The following is a 23,369-nucleotide window of genomic DNA, read 5'->3' on the forward strand; positions in this document are numbered from 1 at the left end:
TGGGGATCACGAGCTCGGATTCACAGATCAGGCAGCCAAGACAGGGCGCGGAGGCACAGGGTCACAGGCTGGACAGACGTGCAGCTGGAATTTTTGTTCATTTTTATGTATTTCCCTCATTTGAAAGCAATGGAGACAGAGCGAGAGTGAGAGCAAGAGCAAGAGAGAGAGAGAGAGAGAGAGAGAGAGAGGGTTTACTCCCAAAATACCTGCAACAGCCAGAGCTGGGCCAGGCCAAAGCCAGGAGCCCTGATCTCAATCCAGGTCTCCCACGTGAGTGAGCAACCACCCACAGCTTCCCAGGGTGCTCGTTAGCAGGAAGCAGGAACGGAGACCAGGGCTGGACTTGAATCGGGGCATTCCAACACGAGATGCGCATGTCCGGAGAGGTGGCTTCACCACGGCAGCCAGCGCCTGCCCGCAGCTCTGAGTTTCTAAGCCGAAGCTGCTGCCTCTTCAATCTGCTCCAACGTGACAGTGGGGGCGGGGGGAAGGGGCGGGGCGGCGGGTCTTCCTCCCCAGTCTCCTAAGCCACTTTCCCACCTTTCGTCCCAGCCCTCAAGAGCCCAGCTTCTCCCGCTCACCTGAGAACCACAGACCCCACTGCTTTTATTCATCGCCAACCATTCCACTTCAGCACTAGACTCCACCCCTCCTGCCCTTGACCTCCAGGCTCCGCCTCCCCAGGGCTTTCCTCTGTGTGCGGTCATCCTTGAGCCAACAGAATCAGGCAGGAGAGGGGATTCTACAGATCAGCTCCCCGGCTGATCTCAATCCAGGTAGTCTGGGTAGGACATGCACCCACGTAAGGTGTAATCAGAGGAGCTGTCACCAGTGTACACGTGCATGTAATCGCCCCCTTCCTGTCACCCAGAGGCGCCCAGGGCTGGCAGCATCCCCGGGAGGGCGGCAGCCCCGTCTGCGTGCTCATCCGCCTGTTGGCGTGCACTTGCGTCTGCTTCTTGGCTGTTAGGAGTAACAACTGTGGGTGGGCAGGTGTTTGGCACAATGATTGGGACGCTGCTCAGAACACTCCTATCCCATCTGAGAGTGCTGAGGTCCAAGCCCCAGCTCAGCTTCTGATCACGGCTTCCTGCTCATGCGCACCCCAGGGGGGTAGCAGGTGATGGCTCAAGTGCTTGGGTCCCTGCTACCCACATGGGAGACCTGGATGGCTCCTGGCTTCAGCCGGGCCAGCCCCAGCTGTTGTGGGCATTTGGGGAGTGAACCAGTGGATGGCAGATCTCTCTCTTTCCCTTTGAAAACGACAGCAACGGGCCGGCGCCGCGGCTCACTAGGCTAATCCTCCGCCTAGCGGCGCCGGCACACCGGGTTCTAGTCCCGGTCAGGGCGCCGGATTCTGTCCCGGTTGCCCCCCTTCCAGGCCAGCTCTCTGCTGTGGCCAGGGAGTGCAGTGGGGGATGGTCCAAGTGCTTGGGCCCTGCACCCCATGGGAGACCAGGAAAAGCACCTGGCTCCTGGCTCCTGTCATCGGATCAGCGCGGTGCGCCGGCCGCAGCGCACCGGCCGCGGCGGCCATTGGAGAGTGAACCAACGGCAAAGGAAGACCTTTCTCTCTGTCTCTCTCTCTCTCTCTCACTGTCCACTCTGCCTGTCAAAAAAAAAAAAAAAAAAAAAAAAGAAAGAAAGAAAACGACAGCAACAACAAATTGTGCAGAACACTTGCGTAGAAGCCTTGGTGTGGACTTGAGTTCTCTAGAGTAACCAGTGCAATGGCTGGGCCACGCGACAACATACAAGGAGCCTTCAGAAAACCCACGGCAAATGCCTGCTGGGCAAAACTATGTGTGGATTTCAAACTCTTTTGCACCACAATAAACTGAGGCTTTAATTTATTTTTTTCCCCATGAACTCATGTTTCTAGTAGAAACTTTCAAATTGGTTGTGCATGATAGTTGTAGCATATTTTTTAAAAGATTTATTTATTTGAAAGACAGAGTTATGGAGAGAGGTAGAGCCAGAGAGAGAAAGAGAGAGAGAGAGAGAATCTTCCATCAGCTGGTTCACTCCCCAAGTGGCCACAATGGCCAGAGCTGAGCTGATCTGAACCAGGAGCCAGAAGCTTCCTCCAGGTCTCCCAAGCAAGTGCAGGGGCCCAAAGACTTGGGCCATCTTCTACTGCTTTCCCAGGCCATAGCAGAGAGCTGGATCGGAAGTGGAGCAGCCAGGACTCTAACGGGTGCCCATATGGGATCCTGGCACTGCAGGCCAAGGCTTTAACCCGCTGTGCCGCAGCGCTGGCCCATTGTAGCCGTTTACATTTCAGTAGCAGGTGTGGTATTGCCAGCTCTTTCTGCCGATGTCAGCCATTCACCTCTGCATAGGTGCACTCGTTTGGAGTTTAACATGCGTTTCTCCAGTGACTAATGAGGTTTTCCATGTCTTCTTCTGTGAAGTCCACGCCTATCTTTTGCCTATTGTATGAGTGTGCTGCACATCACTCCACACTTGTCGGGTTAAACCAAAATATAACGTTTGTTTACCGTCTCACACTTCGCTTGGCAGAGGCATGGCTCAGCTGGGGCTCTGCTCCGCGCCTCCAGGGCTGCCTCAGGGCTGCAGGCTGCTGGCCTCATGTGAGGCTCAGGTGTGCATGAACACTCATGTGTGTTGGTAGAACCCAAGGTGATTTGCTTCCAGCTTCTCCAGGTACATGGCAAAGGCTCACCTGATTAGGTCAGGCCCACCCAGATGATCACCCTCTTCATTGGTTCAAGGTCAACTAATTAGGAGCCTTAATGACACCTGCCCAAATCCCTGCCTGTAATCTAACGTGACCTGATGGGGGGGAGGGGAGACATGTTTTATAGATTACATTGCCTCACGAACACAGGATGGAAGTCACTGACTACTCATCCCTTCCCACCCCACCCGTGTGAAAACTATCTGCCACATGTCTACAAGCCAAACTGTGCCCCTTATCCCCGGGGCGGCAGGGTGTTCAGGTGACACCTGGCCTTGGGGAATGTGGAGTCTCCTCTGTGCACTGAGAGCCCTCAGGAAGAGGACCCCCGGGCTCCCTGGCGTTGCCGCCACCCTTGGCCAGCCGGCCTGTGCTGCCCCCAGCAGCACTTTCTGTTTTCATTTTTATTTTCTAATTTTATTCAAAAGACAGTGAGATGGGGGAGGGAGGGAGGTGGGGGAGGAAGGGAGGGGGGAGAGAGATCTCCCAGCTGCTGGTTCACTCCCCAAACGTCCACGGTGGTCAGGACTGGGCCAGGCCACGGCCCGGAGTGCAGAACTCCATGTGGGTGGCAGGGACCCAAGCACTTGTGCCACCCTCTGCTAAGACTCAGCCCACGCACTCTGATAGAGTATGCGGGGTTCCTAAACACAGGGCCCAACGCCCACCCTCAGGGACCTCCTTCTAAGGCCCAGCACACGCCCACCCTCCAAGGCTCAAAGACCTGCCACGTGTCTTTGTGGTTTCCAGGCTGAAACCTGGAACATATCATAGAAGGCTTGGACCCTCCGCCTGGGGTTCAAGGTCACATCTGTGAGCTGTGTCCCCTCTGTCTCTCTTGGTAACCCCCCATGGCTCACCAGGCCCCAGGGGCCCCATCACTACCTCTCATTTCCTCCGCTCCTCTGGATACTGAAATGCAACCAGTCTTGGCCTCCTCCTGTCTCACCTCCAGGAAGCCCTCCTTTCTTTCTTTTCTTTTGACAGGCAGAGTTAGACAGTGAAAGAGAGAGACAGAAGAAAGGTCTCCTTTTGTTGGTTCACCCTCCAAATGGCTGCTACGGCCGGAGCTACGCCGATCTGAAGCCAGGAGCCAGGTGCTTCCTCCTGGTCTCCCATGCACTTGGGCCATCCTCCACTGACCTCCCAGGCCACAGCACAGAGCTGAACTGGAAGAGGAGCAACCGGAACAGAACCGGTGCCCCAACCGGGACTAGAACCCGTGGTGCCGGCGCTGCAGGCAGAGGATTAGCCTAGTGAGCCGCGGCGCCGGCCCAGGAAGCGCTCCTTGACTGCAGCTGTTTTGCCACCACTGTCTCCCTCCTCTGGCCTCCTGAACAGAGGCATAGAGCCTCAGCACACACAGGGCTGGGCTGCTTTCCAGGTGGGTTCTGCGGACCAGTCCTGGATACTCTTTGGGGTGGGGGGGTGCCGGAGCCAGGGACACAGCCCTGAGCTCACGGTGTGCTCGCGCCTGAAATCAGGAACCCATCGCAGGAGAGGCCAGTGAGCCGGAGAATGAGGGTGGGGGGAGGGGAAAGGAGGACGTCTAGGATGGTAGTGGATGGGAGCCGACTTCTCCACCAGGGGGCAGCAGGCCCCTCATACGCGGAGGCAAGGCCAGGGCGTGGTCTCCCCGCTATTCCATCGCCAGCTGGGGCTGCTCTTGGGACCAGGTGTCCCCAAGCAGGCTTCAAACAAAATCATCCAACCAGGAGTGGCAGGGGGCCCGGGGTCAGCCCAGGTCACTCAGCTCTTTGAACCCTCCAAAGGGTGTTTGGTTAGCCTCTCTGACAGCCGGGAGGCAGGGAGTGGTCCCTGGTGCCTTCCCACGCCCAGATCCAGCAGCAACTAGGATGAGGCGCAGGGTTAGAGGAAGGAGAACCGGGCTGAATGTCAAGGTCTTGGCCCTGTCTTCCAGCGCCCCGTAAACACAGTTTCTATCTCTAGGCCTCAGCTGCTGAAGCTGTGAAATGGAAACAGATGGGCTGGTAGCTGCTGGGTGGGCCACCGAAGTCTTAGGTATTTCTCATCAGCGGCCCTCTCTGCTCTTCATAAGCCAGGGTCACCTGAGGCTGCCCGGGCCCACTCCGCGGGAGAGAAAACTCAGTTTGGCTTGAGATGGAGTCCCCCGCCCCACCCACAACCTGTGATTTCATAAAAGAACGCCCAGAGCTGCAGGTGTAGCCCCCGGGAAACTGCAGTGGCCTCATGCTGCCCCCTGGTGGTCAGAATGTTCATTTCCGGCAGGTTTCCGGATCTTCAGGATTTCGCGCTGGGTCAGGAAAAAAATGTTTGAGGATAAAGAGGAGAAAAGAGGAAGAGAGAGAGAACGAAATGACCTGGCTTCTCCACAGCCGAGGGCTGACAGGTGTTCTTCCTTCCCACTCTCCCCGCGGTCGGCCACAGTGTAAGGGAACTCGGAGGTGCCAGGCTTGGAGGGGTAAAGGAACGCCAGGGGTACTGGGTGCCCAGGGAGGAGCAGGGTGCTCAGGCCATGGTGTTTGGGCAAGGTGGTGTCTCTGAGCCTTGTGGACCAGTGCCCACCTCCCAGCACTGTCCTGAACACCAGACGTGTCCATGGGCGGTGTCTCTGTGCGGGGTGGGGTGGGGTGGGGGAGCCTGCCAGGTGATGAGCCTTAGTGCTCCCCACACCCAGTTGTGAGCGTGCATGCACTGGGGAGGTGGTGGTTTCATCAAACATACAATAATACGGAAGGATGCATTTAAATGCATGGCCTGATAATGCAATTTACAGAACAAATTATAAGCAAAAGAGAGGCGGGCGTTGGGCATAGCGGTTAAGGCACTGCTTGGGACACCTGAGTCTCATATCAGAGCATCTGGGCTCCGGTCCGACCTCCTTTCCCATTCCAGCTTCCTGCACGGGGTCACCTGAATGACGCTGCCAGCTCCTGGCATCAGCCTGGCTCAGCTGCTGCTGTACTCGGCATTCGGGGGAGGGGGTGAACCAGCAGATGGGAGATCTCCATCTCTCTCTCCCTCACTCCAATAAAACAAATAGATAAATAATAATTTAAAAAGCAGGTATGTCTCCCAGGCTAGAGTTTAAGGATAAGGCAGGAGTGGGGGCAGGAGTAAAGGGTGGGCTCCACAGCTCCTCAGTGAGAACTGGGCCCAGCGCACAGCCCACAGGGACTGGGTGTGTGTCTGTGGATGAGCGCAGCCTGGGCGTGTGTATGAACTCCCTGGGGGTCTTTGGCATCAGCATCAATTACACCAAGGCTCATTGCCCCAGACCCCAAATCAGAAAACAGGGGTTGGGCACCTGGACGCCTCACACGGGGCCAAGGTAGTCCCCCCCTCCTGCACCTGCCGGCACCTCTGCACCTGCTGCTGCCTCACGCAGCCCTCGGTGCTCACCTGGGACATCACCTCCTGCTGGGGGCTGCTGCAGCTCTCCATCGCCTCCGATGCCCCAGGCGGAGTATTCTCAGGACGAGCTGCACCTGATCTGCTCCAGGGCTCGCAGTCGTCACTTGCTTGGAGAATAGTTATTTGGAATCAATATCCCCCGAATGAGTGTTGGGCGCTGGCGGGGGACTGTGTGTCCAGCAGGTCCCTTGAGTAAGAAACAGGTCGTCTACACAGCCAGCTTTCTTCAAGCATCACACGGTAATTCAGCTACCGGCTCCAAGGACTTTTATTCATTTTATTTATTACAGAGACAGAGAAAAAGAAAAAAAAAAAGCTCTCTTTTGCTGGTTCACTCTCCAAATACCCAAAACAGCCTGGACTGGGCCAGGACCAAGGCAGGAGCTGGGAATTCAATCCAGGTCTCCCCTATGGGTGGCAGGGACCAAACTACTCGAGCCAGTTGAGTTACAGAGCACTCGGTGGACAGCCCCACAGTACCGTTTCACTTCATAAAACTCTACCTCTTCCATCCGTATTGTCCCATGCACTGGTCCCACTCCCTAAATGCTAGGCTGGGCCCAGAGACCGGAACCACATGGGTGGCAGATAGGAACTCACCTACCTGAGCCACCTCCCGTGGCCTCCCGGGTACATTAGCGGGAAACTGGATTGGAAGTGGGGGAGCCGGGACTCAGGGAAGGCACTACAATATCGTGTGCAGGCATCCTAAGTGATGCCTTAACTGCTGCACCTCATGTCCGCCAGGCAGAGATTCTGCACGTAACAGGGCAGCTCGGGGTGTTAGGAAAGATGCTGATAGCTTGTTTGGTGTCCACGGCGTGCGAGTTTAGTTGAAATCAGAGGAAAGCATCCAAAGGCTTGGGAGCTTGGAATGCTGGAGTGGATTTGTCGCTGAAGACCCCCTCCTCCACACCCGGGGTGGGGTCTCTGCTCCAGCTTCCTGCTAGTGCAGACCTGGGAGGCCCCGGGGGTGGCTCAGGGAATCGGGTTCCTGCCATCATTCACAGCTCTCAGCCTCCGCCTAGGCTGTTGTGAGCATTTTGGTGCTCAATCAGTGGATGGCAGCTCCCTCTGTCTCTCAAAAAAGAGGGAAAAAAAAGCTATACCTTTCCCAGATTCTCAGAGCCACAGCATTCCTGAAGAGCTGTACAGGTGGACCATGCTGGGGCAGCTGTGGTTACTCAGCTGGAGACCTGAAATACAGTGGGAATATTGGGCTCCCCAGGGGTGGGCGGGGCCAGGTCGTGGTGCAGAGGCTAGGAGGCTGCACTGACCACAACAGACAACAGAGGCAGAAAAGCCCATCTGAACAGCCTTGTTATGGGTATCTGTTCCCTGGTTTTTATTCCAAGTTCTTGCCCCCATGTGGGGTGAGAATTCAAAGCAGGTGCATAAATGACATTAGGGTTTATTCAAAGGGAGAGTGAGAATGCGTTCCTGCGTGAGCTTGGGCAGCCCCACCAGGAGAGAGGGCCAGAGAGATGCCACGGGGGAAGGGAGAGGAGGGCCAACAGAAGGGTGAGACGGCAGAGAAGGCCACACCCACGTGTAGCGGTTCCCCTAATGGGGTAGGGGGTGGTCCCCTAATTTTTTTTTTTTTTTACAGACAGAGTGGACAGTGAGAGAGAGAGAGAGAAAGGTCTTCCTTTGCCGTTGGTTCACCCTCCAATGGCCGCTGCAGCCGGTGCACCGCGCTGATCCTATGGCAGGAGCCAGGTGCTTCTCCTGGTCTCCCATGGGGTGCAGGGCCCAAGCACTTGGGCCATCCTCCACTGCACTCCTGGGCCACAGCAGAGAGCTGGCCTGGAAGAGGGGCAACCGGAAAAGAATCCGGCACCCCGACCGGGACTAGAACCCGGTGTGCCGGTGCCGCAAGGCAGAGGATTAGCCTAGTGAGCCGCGGTGCCAACTGCGGTCCCCTAATTGAATATACAAACAAAGTGGCGTTTGGGGTGCGGTTTGGTATGCATGAGGTTTTCTTGGAGTTTCGGGTTGCCTTCAATGGCGTTTAACTTCGAAGTGGCCATCATGGCGTCCGAGCGAGATGCAGGTGCAAAGTGGGCATCCTAGATTGACAAGTGAAGCTGCAGGGCGGGGAGACGCAGAAGTTGTGGGAAAATCTTCCTGCCTGCTTCACTTGTTCGCGCCTACCTCCCTGCCCGGTTGCCCCATAGCAGTCTGACTGGCGTAGACCTGGGGCATTGGCTGATTAGTCGTGGCGGGCCTAGAAGAGAGAGAGATAAGGAGGTTAGTACATTCTTTCTCATTCTAGATGAGCAGAAAGCTTTTCAGTCAAGTGAACGCAAATCTCCCTGGAGTCATTGAAGTGGAGGGTCATGGCCCCTCAGCCCACTGCCAGACGTGAGCCGATTACAGCCCCAGACCCTCTTGGATGAAGGGGATGCCAGGGTACCCTCCAGAAAGCATCCTGGTGCAGTGCCAGCCGTTTATACCAATGCCATCCGCCTTCTCCAAAGCTCCCCCCACCACAAGCTACCTGCAGCCTTTTATCAAGGTCACTGTGCACCAAGGAAAAGGAAATAACAGAATTTTCAGGGCCTCCTGGACCCTGGCTCGGGGGGACATAGCTCCCAGGAGAGCCAGGGTGTCCCTGGGGCCCCGCAGTCGGACTGGGAGGTGATGGGAGTGAGGTGTAACTGGTGGAGCTCCAGCTCAGGTCCGACTCCCGGCATCCTCCGTGCGTCACTGGCGTGGGCACCCTTGGCAGCTGGCGGAATCCCTGCGTTGGAGGGATGGAGTGAGGGTGGAAGCCCCGAGAGCTGCCTCTCCCCAGGGAAATAGCAAGTCAGAGCAGTGCCATGCCCCGCAGGGCCACCCCAGGGACGTGAGGGATGCAGGGGTGGCCGTTGTCCCTGGGTGGCCATTCAGCTCTCCTGGGCGACATCCCTGTCCTACCTGAGGAGTCCACACCTCCGTGTAGATGGCAGGGATCACAGCTGTGGATGCGGCCTTGGCCCCGCCCCATGGTCGATGTTATGCTGACAGCTCTCTGTGAGCCTGAGTGACATCAACCCTGTTCTTGCTGACACATTCACGTGTTGGGGTGTGGGAAAGAAACCCGGCTAGAGTTCAGGGCTGGTCCACCCCAGTGAGGGGTGCCAGTGGCATGGGGCGAGATGCAGTACCCCTCCCAAGGTGAAGGGCAAATTGTTGTACCCGACCCTTCCTGCAACCAGGAGAGGGCGCCAGCGCCTCGTGGGCCTGTTTGTGTTTTGGCGGTGGCACATTCTTCATTTGGGCGAGTGTCTCTGCCCATCTATGAGTGGCCCAAATGGCTGTTGTTGTTTTTTTGTTTTGTTTAGAATTCTTTATTTTATTTGAAGGGCAGAGTGATAGATGAGAAGGAGCAAGAGACAAAGAGACAAAGGAGAGATCTTCCATCCGCTGGTTTGTTCATTCACCCCATGACAGCAATGGCCAGGGCTGCAAAGGCAGGAGCCTGGAACTCCATCTGGGTCTCCCACATGGGTGGCAGGGGCCCAAGTATGCTTTCCCAGGCATATTAGCAGGGGGCTGGATGGGAAATGGAGCTGGTGGGACTTCAACTGGGCTCATAAATTGGATGCTGATGTCGCAGGCATAGGCTTAGTACACTGTGCCACAGTATTGGCCCTAACTGCTGGTTTTGAATGGGGCACAGAACAGGAGACAGCTCTGCCACAGGTCTGGGCTGCTGGGCCAGCTGCCCTGCCTTTTGGGCCATTGGATCAGCAGATGCAGGGGAGACTGGGGTGTCAGTGGCAGGTGGGGAAGCTATTGGGACACAGTGGAAGCCCCTGAGGATTTTGGAGCGAAGCCCTGGCATTACCTGCAGATAATTACTCTCCTTTGAGAGACGGCTGTTGGCCTGCTACTGGGCTTTAACAGAAACTGAGCCCTTGAGCTGCTAAGTTACCATGCAACTGCACTACGCCTCATGAGCTGGGTGTTGTCTCACCCACCACGCCGCAAAGCTGAGTGAGCACAGACAGAGGGGGATCTCCCTGGCCAGGCCCACGCAGGTGCAGAAGCAGAAGTAAGTTCCACAAAGCAGCAGCCCAGATGCCCGTGGTTCCTCCTCTTGCTGCACTGCCTGCTCTCCCTCAGCCTGATGCTCTGGCCTCATGGGAAGTGCGCTGGGATCAGTTGACAGAGGAAGAGAACCCTGCTGCACGATCTGTCCACAAAGTGGTTGCAGCCTCGGGGTGGGGCACTGCACCTGCGTGTGTGCCTTTCCTTGCAAGGAGAAATAGCCAGGCAAGTGCTTACATTTAGATTCCAGAGCTGCAGCCAATGGTTTGATGGTGGGGGCAGTGCGGAGGAGAGTGATGTGTGTTCCCATCCCACACACGTTTCCACCTGCTCCCGGCCCCACAGCCCACTCTGCTCCCCGTGATCCTCTGGGTCCCAATGGATCTACTTTGTTGCCAGAAGTGAGCCATTATGGATTCAGGCCCATGGCTGAATGAGTGATGAGAACTCCCAGAGCGGAGTGAGCAGAGGCAGATGCTTTGCACACCCTGCGAGGCAGCCGTGGGTAAGCAGGTCAGGTAGGGGCTGGCTGTTGCTGCGACACAAACTGTGATCCTAGCAGGCGGGCCCTCCTTAGGGTGCTCATTGCCTGATGCTTGCAAGAGAGCAGCACGATGTGGACTGAAGCCCAGGCAGCACACTTGTAACTGCAGCACTTCCTCAGTTAAAGTGGGTTTTCTCTGCCCAAGAAGGTTTCCCAGGCAGGTGATTTCATCTCTGGCCCCAGCTGGGGAGTCTATCCCCCCTTTATCTAAAGGGGCTTCACCACATGCCCTGGGGACCCCTGCACATCCATCTCCTGGGTTGTAACACCCACCCTGGGGTCCTTCTGCCCACCCCAGCTCTGGCACCAGCCTCCTGTTCCTCCTCCTTCCTTGGAGGCACTGGGATTCCCATGTGTGTGAATTCCTCTCCCGCCTCTTCAGCCATCCCTCAGTTCAGGGGCTTTAGACTTCTCCCCAAGGACATGATTCTGCAGCCTGTGAGCAGCCCTCCTAGGGAACAGCCAGAAGCTAGTCAGCAGGTGCACGGGATGGGAGGGGGCACTGCACAGGTGGGAGAGCTCAGGAAAGCTCCCAGGATTCGTGTTCAATCTGGTCAGGTGTCCCTCCTGCCCAGGTTGGTTGGCAGGTGTGCGGCGGGCTGCCTCCCAGCTCATCCTGAGCGAATCCAGCTGCTAACAGGTAGATTCCTCCTGACCACCGTCCCCTGGCCATGGAAACTGTGATTGTTCTCCTATGGAATGCCCGCCCTGAGCTGGCCTGATCCACCCCCAGGCTTCTCTGTCACAATCCTCTTTCTGTTCATTTATTTATGTGTTTGAAAGACAGATATAGGGAGATCTCTTCCATCCGCCGGGTCATGCCCCAAGTGGCCATGTTGTGGGATACTTGGACAGAGAGACACAACACTGAGGCTTTAGCAGGAAGCGGGATTTATTTATGCCAGCATAAGGCCCAGTGGATTCATAGCCAAAAATCTGAGCCCCGATCAAAGCGGGAATTGCCTTACGTGCAATCTTAGTTCCGTTGACTCCCTTTCACGGTCACATACATTCCGATTGGGTGCCCCAAGGCTATAGGGTTGCTACGAGGGAGCTCTATGGCTGCACATAGTTACTGGGCAGGCCACGGTGCCCCGTCTTTGTTCTGGGAGGGCCCTAAACTTTCCCTTTTGAAAGTCCCTACCTCAGCCCCAAGCATCTAGATTACTTTCCAAAAGAGGTTGTGCCAATTTATCCTTCCCTTCATCAAGTTAGAAGGTAAGTCCCTCCAATTCAAGTGTTCAGCACTGAGTTAGGCAAGAACAATTTTAAAAGCCCCCAAATGTGCTCAGTGGGGTAGGTGAGACTTTCAATTGCATCTTGTTTTAGCTGGCATTTTTTATTTAGAAATGAATATTTTCCTTTTCAAACATCCCATTTCTTACGGATCCATGAACCCATTTTTCTGCTGGCTATTTCTCTACCCCTGTTGGTTTGCATCCACTCTTCATAAGGATATTGAGCCTTTGTCCATCTTTCATGGCAAAAAGGTTAACCTCATTTGCTGCTGTGTTTCAGCAAATGTTGGAAGTATAAACTCATTTTAATCAAATGTAAGGAGAACATGCTTTGGTTTTTAACAGTAAATACTGATAATTTTTAGATAGAATTAATTTTTTCCCTTCATTTGGTTTATTGATATGTATTTGTTCATCTTTATTTAGTGTGAGCATCAAGATTTTTGGAGGGGACTGGTGCTGTGGTGTAGTGGGCTAAGCCTCCACCTGTGGCACTGGCATCCTATATGGGCACTGGGTCATGTCCCAGCTGCTCCTCTTCTGATCCAGCTTTCTGCTAGGGCCTGGGAAAGCAGTGGAAAATGGTCCAAGTCCTTGGGACCCTGCACCTGTGTGGGAGACCCAGAAGAAGCTCCTGGTTCCTGGTTTTGGATCGGCGCAGCTGAGGCTGTTGTGGCCATTTGGGGAGTGGACCAGCAGATAGGAGATCTTTCTCTCTGTCTCTTCATCTCTCTCTTTGTAACTCTACCTCGCAAATAAATTAAAAAAAAAGATTTTTGGAGGGCCAAATTCAAAATAGCAGTCTGTATATTTTTTCAACTTTCTTGAGCAAATGATTGCATTATTCCATAAGGAATATCCCACCAATTCTATTCAATAGTTCATTATGACTTGGAGTGCTTTGTAAGGGTCTAATTTTCATTGAAATATAAATGCTTGTAGCTATTTATGGAGTATGGGATGGTAATTCAATACACGGACACAATGGTAATGATTGAATGAGGGTCACCAGCATTTCCGTCTCCATGGGCCTTATTTTTAGATGTTGTGGTCTCTTTCACCTTTCAGAAAAATCAGAGTTTGAATTAAAATCCTTTACACACCCCTACGGATAGAACTTACATCTTATTTTGCAAAGGAGGAGGATGAAGTCAGACATACTTGCAGTGAGAGTTCAACCTCTAAGTTTTTCTTCAAGCTACGTTTGGGGACAGTGATTAAGGGTGAGCTCTCTCCAATCTGGTGTGCTTTTAGATAAATCCTGATAGGTATCACTCCAGTTATTTATTCTTAGGGCTATTATTATTTTAGAGCTTAATTTGAAAATCGAGCATTTTGCTCTTAGACACCCTGTTTGAAACAGTGTGCAGCTAATGTGTCTGGGAAGGCAGTGGAGGATGGATGGCCCAAGTACCTGGGCCCCTGCTATCCAGGCAGGAGACCTGGATTAAGCTTCAGGCTCTTAGCTCCAGCCTGGATCAGCCCAAGCTATTGAGACCATTGGGAAGTGAACTAGCAGATGGAAGATTTCTCTCTCTTTCTCTATCACTCTTTCACATAAATAAATGAATGAATATTTTAAAAAAAGATAAGGGTTTTTGGGAGGAAAAGGAAGTTTGAGATCCATGTGTAATATTTTTTCCATAATCTGCATTTTTCTCAAACTTTTCCCACTCTTTTTTTTTAAAGATTTATTTGAAAGTCAGAGTTACACAGAGAAGGAGAGGCACAGAGAGAGAGAGAGAGAGAGAGAGGTCTTCCATCCTCTGGATCGCTCCCCAGTTGGCTGCAATGGCCGGAGCTGTGCTGATCCAGAGCCAAGACCCAGGAGCTTCTTCTGGGTTTCCCATCCCAGTGCAGGGCCCAAGGAGTTGGGCCATCTTCTACTGCTTTCCCAGGCCATAGCAGAGAGCTGGATTGGAAGTGGAGCAGCTGGGACTTGAACCAGCATCCGTATAGGATGGCAGCACTGCAGGTGGTGGCGGCGGCTTTACCTGTTATGCCACCCCTCGGATACATGAATTTCAGAACGTTTTGTGCTGAGATACTAGCTTTGAATTCCATTTTCTGTGGAGCTTTTGAAGCACCCTCATGTGCAGTTGTCCCTCTAACAACCAGGTTGGAGGGTTAGGAGCTGTCACTTAGGTCCTTTAAATACTGCCTGGCCTTTTGGCTTTGTCTTTCTGGTCCTGCCCTAGCCTTACTATTTTGGCCATATGCCCAGGTCAGACCCCAGATGCTGACCCCATCATCCCTGCCCAAATGCTTCAGGCATTGCCACCGTAGCCTTAATCACCTGGCCTATCACCCCTGAGCTATCCGATGTCCTTGCTGCTAGAGTTATTTGCACTGGCTAGACCCCTGGCCGTTATCTACACTTAAAGCCATATCCTTCCCCAAAACTTGTCCCTACATTCCCCCTCCTGAAGAAAACACCTTGAATGACCTATCAGAAATTACCCCATAACTGTACTCACTTGCCTTAGTCACATGACCCGTTCGAAGCCCCTTACCCCGTCCATATCCCTCAGGACATATCCAGGTGCCCTTGTCCTTAAGCCCTTGGACACTCCTGCCTAACTATCTATTGGCCTTACTCCCATAGTTATATGTTCTATCAAAAACCATAGACCCTTTCCCCGCTCTTTTCACTGAGAGCTAGTGATCCTGAGCATTTTTTCATGTGTCTGTTGGCCAGTTGGCTTTCCTCTTTTGAAAAGTGTCTCTTTAAGTCCTTTGCCCCCTTTTATTTTTTAAAAAATATTTATTTATTTGAAAGTCAGAGTTACACACAGAGAGAAGGAGAGGGAGAGAGAGAGAGAGAGAGGAGGTCTTCTATCTGCTGGTTCACTCCCCAGTTGGTTCACAGCTGCGCCAATTGGAAGCCAGGAGCCAGGAGCTTCTTCTGGGTCTCCCACATGGGTGCAAGGGCCCAAGGCCTTGGGGCCATCTTTCACTGCTTCTCCAGGCCATAGCACAGAGCTGGATTGGAAGTGAAGCAGCTGTGACTCGAACCGGCACCCATATAGGATGCTGGAACTGGAGGTGGTGGCTTTACCCATTATACCTCAGCGCTGGCCCCTGCCCATTTCTTAACTGGGTGTTTGTTTTGTTGTTGTTGAGTTTCTTGATCTCTATATATCCTTGTTATTAATCCTTTATTAATTGCATAATTTGCAAATAATTTCTCCCATTCTGTTGGTTGCCTCTTCACTTTCCTGAGTGTTTCTTTTGCAGTACAGAAGCTTTCAATTTGATATAATCCCATTTGTCAATATTGACTTTAATTGCCTGTGCCTCTGAGTCTTTTCCAAGAACTCTTTGCCTATGCCAATATTTTGCATGGTTTCCCCAATGTTCGCTAAAAATTTGATGATATCAGGTCATAGATTTAGGTCTTTGATCCATTTTGAGTGGATTTGTGTGTAGGGTGTAAGGTAGGGGTCTTGCTTCATACTTCTGCATGCAGAGATCCAGTTTTCCCAGCACCATATGTTGAAGAGACTGTCCTTGCCCCTGGGATTGATTTTAGCTCCTTTGTTAAAGATAAGTTGGTTGTAGATGCGTGGGTTGATTTCTGCAGTTTCTATTCTGTTCCATTGGTCTTTCCATCTGTTTTTGTATCAGTACCAGGCTGTTTTGATTATAACTTCCCTGTAGTATGTCTTTGAATCTGGTATTGTGATGCCTGCAGCTTTGTTTTTGTTGTACATGATGACTTTAGCTATCTGGGGACTCTTTTGTTTCCATATGAATTTCAGCATCATTTTTTCTATATCTAAGAAGAATGTCCTTGGTATTTTGACTGGTATCACATTGAATCTGTAAATTTCTTTTGGTAGTATGGACCTTTTGATGATATTGATTCTTCTAATCCATGAATGTAAAGGATTTCTCCATTTTTTGTGTCTTCTTTTGTTTGTTTGTTTGTTTCTCAGATTTATTTATTTATTTGAAGGGCAGAGCTACAGAGATGCAGAGGCAGAGACAGAGAGAAAGAGAGAGAGAGAGAGAGGTCTTCCATCCACTGGTTCACTCCCCAAATGGCTGCAATGGCTGGGACTGTGCCAATCTGAAGTCAGGAGCCAGGAGCTTCTTCCATGTCTCTCATGTGGGTGCAGGGGCCCAAGGACTTGGGCCATCCTCCACTGCTTTCCCAGGCTTTAGCAGAGAGCTAGATCAGAAGTGGAGCAGCCAGGACTCAAACTGGCGCACATATGGGATGCTGGCACTATAGGCAGCAGCTTTGCCTGCTATGCCACAGTGCCAGCCCCTATTTCTTTCTTCAGCGTTTTGTAATTCTCATCATAGTGATCTTTGACTTCCTTGGTTAAATTTATTTCAAGGTATTTGATTTTTTGTTTGTGGCTATTGTGAATGGGATTCTTTCTCAGCCATGGCATTGTCTGTGTATACAAAGGCTATTGATTTTTTGTGTTGATTTTTATATCCTGACACTTTACCAAACTCTTCTATGAGTTCCAACAGTCTCTTAGTAGAATCTTTTGGATGCCCTATATATAGAATCATGTAATCTGAAAATAGGAATAGTTTGACTTCCTCCTTCCTAATTTGTATCCCTTTGATTTCTTTTTCTTGCCTAATGGCTCTGGCTAAAACTTCCAGGACTATACTGAATAGCAGTGGCAAGAGTGGGCAACCTTATCTGGTTCTGGATCTCAGTGGGAATGCTTCCAACTTTTCCCTATTCAATAGGACGCTGGGCATGGGTTTGTCATGAATTGCCTTGATTGTGTTGAGGAAAGTTCCTTCTATACCCAATTTATTAGAGTTTTCATCATGAAAGGTGAAATACTTTCTCTGCATCTATTAAGATAATCCTATGATTTTTGTTCTTCAGTTTGTTAGTGTGATGTGTCACATTGATTGATTTTCAAATGTTGAACCATCCCTGCATACCAGGGATAAATCGCACTTGGTCCAGGTGAATGATCTTTCTGATGTGTTGTTCGATTTGATTAGCCAGTATTTTGTTGAGGATTTTTGCTTCTATGTTCATTAGAGAAATTGGTCTATAGTTCTCTTTCTCTGTTGTTTCTTTTTCAGGTTCAGGAATTAAGGTGATGCTTTTTTGCTTCATAGAAAGAGTTTGGGAGGATTCTCTCCCTTTCAATTGTTGTGAATAACGTGAGAAGAATTGGAGTTAGTTGTTCTTTAAATGTCTGGTAGAATTCAACAGTGAAGCCATCTAGTTACCAGGGACCTTTATGTCCATGGACATATGACCAGGCCATATCCCAGACCCATCCTAACCTGTCAGACTACCTGTCTCTTTCAGGCATCACCCCTTTGCCATAACTACCTGGCCATTACCATTGACAGTATCTCCTGAGCTTGTTCTCATGGCTATATGCCCTATGTAGAACACTGGCCATTGACCCTAACCACAAACCTTGCTCATTCCCCTGTGCATCATCACATCCATATTCGATGGTCACACACATGTGGAATAATCCATAGACCTTTCCATCTTGCTGTACCCACTGGCCTCACCCTCACTGCCATATGCCCAAGGTACACCCAGACCCATGACCTTCCTTAAACACCACCAAAATCCCCTAGGCATTTTACACTTAGGTGCAATCACCTAGTGATTATCCCTTCCCCATTCTCAGCAGTACACACTGTCCTGTCGCCCTTGGATATGTGCCCAGTCCAGACCCTATGCCCATGTCCCACATATACAATACCCATTTCGCCTAGATCTTGCCCTTATGAGTGGATCATCTGGAAATTATCCTGGATTCTATCCTCTTGCCTTGCTTCCATGGCTATATGCCCTATCAAAACCTCTGACCTTTGTCTCCTCTCCTGCCCATATTGCATGGCCAAATAAACCCAGAATTATCCTTAGAAGTTTCCTCTTTACTTGATCCACTGGTCTTTAACAAATGGCCATGTGCCCAGGCCAGACCATAACTCCATACCCTTCCCTACTTGCTGCCCAAAACCTAGGCTTAGTTGGCTGGCCACACCTCTCCAGCCCCTGCATCTGTATCCACTGGCCTCCTTACTATTGGCTCCTGGCCCATTCTGGAACCCAGGCCCTTATATTGTATATAGCTCTGTCCATATCTTCCAGATCTTATCTTTTACCTAAGTCACCAGGTTACTGCACCTGAATGTATCCTCTGGTGTGGTTCCAATGGCTGAATGTCCCATCAACGGCCCTGCCATTGTCTACCCTAAGCTAGTATTTCCACAGACTGTTCACCAAATCCACCTTGATTTATCCTATTTATCCTTAGGCTGATCCCCTTGTCTGTACCAAATGTCCTTAAATCTAAGTATTCTGGCCAGACCAAGCCACAGACCACATTCCCCTAATCCAATCCCATAGTATTGGCTTTAACCACCTGGCCATTCCTCCTCAAGCTATAGCCAGTGGCCTTCATTCCTGGGATAAACGCCTTGGTACAACCCCTAGCCATTATTCCCATCTGTACACATTGTCCATCCTGGCTCTTGCCATTCTTTACCCAAATTGCAAACTTCACACAGGGAATTCTGATCTTCCCTATCACCCTGCATATTACCATGTCCAGACCCCAGACTCTAGAACCATATCCCAAACATGCGAACCCATATATCCTAGATCTTGCCCCATTGTTTGAGTGACCTGCCCTTTGTACTTCACCGTATCCTCTGGTCCTGTTACCTTGGCTGTATGCTCTGTTGAGCCCCCTTTCCCGTTTCCTGACCCACATATGTGACAATTTACCTGCTATTCTCACTCCCTAAGCTGCATCCTATGGCCGTCTGACCATGGATCTAGGTCTAGTCCAGATCCCAGGTACTTACCTTTCAGGTAACTCTGGACCTGTCATCCAAATCATACCCTTTTTACCTATATCACCTGTTTATTTTTGCCTGGCTGTAACCTCTGGCCTTGTTCCTGTGGCAATATGCTCTATCAAGACACCTGCTCATTGTCCCCATCAATAGACTTAACCTTGTCTTGAACCCATGTCCCTCCCCACATATCCCAGATCAAATCTACTGAAATTATCCTTAGACCATTCTCCCTCTCTGTATCCACTGGCCTTACTCCCAGACCAAAGATTCATCTTCCCTGACCAAATACCTTGGGTTTTTTTTGCCACATTCATTTTAGCCATTCCTCCTGAGCCATATCCACTGGCCTTCCTTCCCAGGTATGTGCCTTGGACTTCTATACCCTGGCCATTATCCCTATTCACTCAGCTGCTCCTTCCCTAGCTTTTACCCTTCCTTACCACAATGGTGAAACTCATGTCTGGAAATACCCATTTTCCCTACTCTCCTACCTGCCCCCACCCCCAGCTGTATACCCTGGACTTAGTCATCTGAGCTTATGCCCTGGAAAGTTCCAGCTGTTTACCCTGCCCTATACCTCTGGATTTGCCCACCTGCCTCTAATGCCATGGCAGTTGCCATCTGCTTGTAGCTGCTGGCCTTGTTCCCATGGCTGTACACCATGCCAAGCTCCTGGCCCTTTTGCCAGCACCTGGCCCTTATCCCTGCCCAGGCCCCAGGCTGTTATCCATCCACTCAGCCACACCAAGGCTCATTCAAAGGCTGCACCCTCCATGCTCTACTAGGAAGCTTTATGCCAATGGCCATGTACCCAGGTCAGATCCAAGATTCAAAATCCACCTGGAATTTCCCCCAGTGTCTCCCAGGATTCTCTCCTCCATAGCCACCTGACTGTGGTGCCTGCTGTGTCCCCTGGCCCGTAGGCCCTACCAGGCCCTTATTCCCAACTGTAGTCTAGTCCATCCCACAGTGCACATCCTTGTCCATATCCCACCGGCCACCACACCTGTAATTATTCCTGAACCTCTCTTCCTATCCACTGGCTTCATTTCAAAAATATATGCCCAGGCACAACCCTGAACCATAATCCATTATGATTCTTGGCAGAATCCCTAAGTCTTTCCAAATCTGGGTTTAATCATCTATCCATTTCCTACTCGATTCCCAGCAGTGTTCATTGGCTTTTTACCCTTGTCTAAAAGCAGTGGTAGACCCCAGGCCTGCATCCCAAACATAGCATGCCCACATTTTCCAGGCCTTCCCAATAAACGTGAACCACAAGGGGATTGTGCTTGATTGTATCCTGGCCTTGTTTGCTTCCCTATGTGCCCTATAAAGACATTTAGTCCTTGCCCCCACCACCAACTATGCCCTTTCAACAACCCATATTCTTGCCCTTACCCCTTAGCCAAACAGACATGGGATTATTTGTAGGCCTTTCCCTATATCTGGATTCCTTGGTCTTGCTCCAAAGGCTATACACCTTGAGATTATCGACCTAATCCCACCCAGACACATGGCCATCACTACTGTCCATACCCCAGTCCACCATCCACTTGTGTAGCCACAGGAAGAATCATCCACAGGCCACTCTATCCTTGGTCTAACTAGGCGTTTTATTTATTATTTTTTAAATATTTTTATTTATTTATCTGAAAGTCAGAGTTACACAGAGAGAGGAAAGGCAGAAAGAGAGAGAGAGAGAGAGAGAGAGGGAGAGAGAGAGAGAGAGAGAGGTCTTCCATCTGCTGGTTCACTCCCCAATTGGCCGCAATAGCTGGAGCTGCACCGATCTGAAGCCAGGAGCCAGGAGCCTCCTCCGGGTCTCACACATGGGTGCAGGGGCCCAATGAGTTGGGTCATCTTCTACTGCTTTCCCAAGCCGTATCAGAGAGCTGGATCGGAAATGGAGCAGCCAGGTCTCGAACTGGTGCCCATAGGGGATGCCGACACTTCAGGCCAGGGTGTTAACCCGCTGCGCCACAGCGCTGGCCCCTAATTAGGCAATTTAAGCCCAAGGACTCAGGCCACTCCCCAGGCCCACACCCTGCTTGTCCTCCTGCCTATATTTCCCAGGCATTACCCTCCTGCCATAATCATGTGGCCGTTGCAGCAGGCTGTATCCGCTGGCCTTTTCCCTTCGGCTTTAAGCACTTTTAGGAAACAGGCCATTGTCCCAAACTAGAATCCTGGCCCATTCCCCAGGACATAGCCTTCCCCATATCCCACTGGTCAAGCACATGTGGAGTTAAACTCAATCCTTTCACTCTTGCATATGCACTGGCCTTACTCCATTGGCCTTACATCTAGGCCAGACCCCAGACATATAACCTGTACCAATTGTTGCCCAAATCCCTTAGGCATTGTGAACCTAGTCGTTATCCCTGGCCCCCACCCCTCCCCCAGCTGTATGCACTTGCCTTCCCATCCAAGGCTCTAGGTGCAGTCCAGTTCCCTGAGCTTTACGCTGTTTCTAATCCTGTCCCTGTATTCCAGACCTTACGGCTTTGCCTAACTCACCTGGCGATTAATGCCTCTATGTATCCTCTGTGTATTCTAGTGGTTACATGCCCTATCAAGATCCCTAGCCATTGTGTCCACCGTGGTCCTGCTCCTTTCCTGAGCCTGTAGACTCTTGACCAAATCTACCCAGATTAATCCTAAGGGTTTTCCCCCAATCTGTACCCACTGATTTTTTTTTTTTTTGGACAGATAGAGTTAGACAATGAGAGAGAGAGAGACAGAAAGGTCTTCCTTCCGTTGGTTCACCCCCCAAATGGCCACAAATGGCATAGCTGGAGCTATGCCGACCTGAAGCCAGGAACCAGGTGCTTCCTCCTGGTCTCCCACACAGGTGCAGGGGCCCAAGCACTTGGACCATCCTCTACTGCCCTCCCGGGCCACAGCACAGAGCTGGACTGGAAGAGGAGCAGCCGGAACTAGAACCAGCACCCATATAGGATGCTGGTGCCACAGGCAGAGGATTAACCAAGTGACCACCGTGCCAGCCCCCCTACTGATCTTATATACACAGCCTCATACCCAGCCAGACCACAGATCCATCACCCCTGAGCCAGGACCCCAGGTTTTGGCAAGCTTGTCCTGATCACCTGGCACTTCCTCCCTGAGCTGTGTACAGTAGATATCCTACCCAGGACCATATGCCTTGCTCTGACCACTGGCCATTGTCCCACCATTCACCTGGTCTGTCAATAATAGCATTCCCCTTTCCTTATACTAGTGACAAAGTTAGCATCTGGAAATAACCTTCTCTACCACCCTGGCCTTAGTCTCACAACCTTACAATCCCAGTCACATACACAGCCCAAACCTGTCTACATTTAACCACCTGCCTTTACTAACCTGACAACTCCCATGTGGCTTTAGCCTCTGGGCTTGCTCCAAAGTGCATAAACCATGTGAAACCCATGGTCCTCTGACCCAGACACCTAGTCCTTGTGCTGGCCCCACCCCATCCCATTATCCACCTGTGAAGCCTCACTATGATCATCTATAGGCCTTTCTACCTTGCTCTACTGGAGGTTTTATATCATGGCCCAGCCACACCCCCATCCAAGCCCTGCTTCTAAGCCTATCCATATATCTCAGGCATCACCCCTCGCATAAACACCTGGCATTGCCTCTAGCCTTGTTCCTGTGGCTGTCACAGTATCAGTAAAACTGGACGTTGTCCCCAACCACAGCCCTGTCCCATTCCTCAGTACATACCCCTGCCCATATTCTCCTGGCCAAACACAACATTGAAGTCATTCCTATTACTCTCTCTGCTGCTTTACCCACTGTCCTGACTCCCTTGGCCATACCCATTCCCATGGTCTACCCTAATCACTGACAAAATTTCCCAGGCACTGCAAACATAGGCTTCAATTTTGTGACTAGTGCCCGACGGCACCCCCAAAATAAACATCCTTAGCTGTTTTCACTGGCCTTTAGCCTATGGCTATAAACCAAGTGCAGGCTCCAGTCCCGAGTCTCCCACAGATCCAGGCTGTATGTCCTAGAACTTACTCTTTTCCCTGAACCAGCTGAACATTGTGCTATCCTGTATAGGCTGGCCTTGTTCCTATGGCTAAATGCCTTACAAACATCCCTGGCCATTGTTCCCACTCCATCTTGGCCCTGTCCGGAGCACATACTCCTGTCCACATGCCCCAGGCCAAAGAGACCTGGAATTATCCCTTGACCATCCTAGCGTGGGGGACTCACATGCCTGATCCAGATCCATACCCCTATCTAATGTTGCCCCAAGTCCCTAGTTATTGCCAACCTAGGCGTATACCCACCTCCCCTTCTCCCGACTCCCGGACAACACCTGAGGCTGTATTCCCAGGGGCCTTCTGCCCATTAATGTAGGCCTAGTCCTTACCCCAACCCTCACCTTTCCCAAAGCCTGGTCCTTGTTTCCCAGACCCCATTCCTTCCCCAAATCACCTGGATACTTTGCCAGCTACAGCCTCTTGTTTCATTCTCCTGGCGTTATGCCCCATCAAATCCCCAAGCCACTGTCTCCACCCACAAACCTGGCCCTTGCCCACACCCATACCTCTGCTCATACACCCCTGACCAAACCTTCAGCTATTCCCCCATCTGTACCCACTGGCATTATTCCCTTGGC

The 23,369-nt window shown here is 51.5% G+C and overlaps 1 long non-coding RNA gene across 10 annotated transcripts in view; it reads left to right on the plus strand.

Annotated features, from left to right (window-relative positions):
• The first annotated feature begins 3,469 nt into the window (after positions 1-3,469).
• LOC149128342 (uncharacterized) overlaps positions 3,470-23,369 on the plus strand; it is a 46,390-nt gene continuing 26,490 nt past the window's right edge. For 2 of the 10 annotated variants that reach the window (XR_016230284.1, XR_016230289.1), the window contains exon 1: positions 4,361-5,114. This is a non-coding gene — a long non-coding RNA (uncharacterized LOC149128342). Of the gene's footprint in view, positions 4,089-4,267; positions 5,115-23,369 lie in introns of those variants that run through there. The other 8 variants (XR_016230288.1, XR_016230277.1, XR_016230286.1 and 5 more) reach the window with 8 other exon arrangements.

The sequence above is a fragment of the Oryctolagus cuniculus genome, chromosome 1 (assembly GCF_051225735.1).
Source record: "Oryctolagus cuniculus isolate XC-2025 breed Fujian yellow rabbit chromosome 1, ASM5122573v1, whole genome shotgun sequence".
Taxonomy (NCBI): Eukaryota; Metazoa; Chordata; class Mammalia; order Lagomorpha; family Leporidae; genus Oryctolagus; species Oryctolagus cuniculus.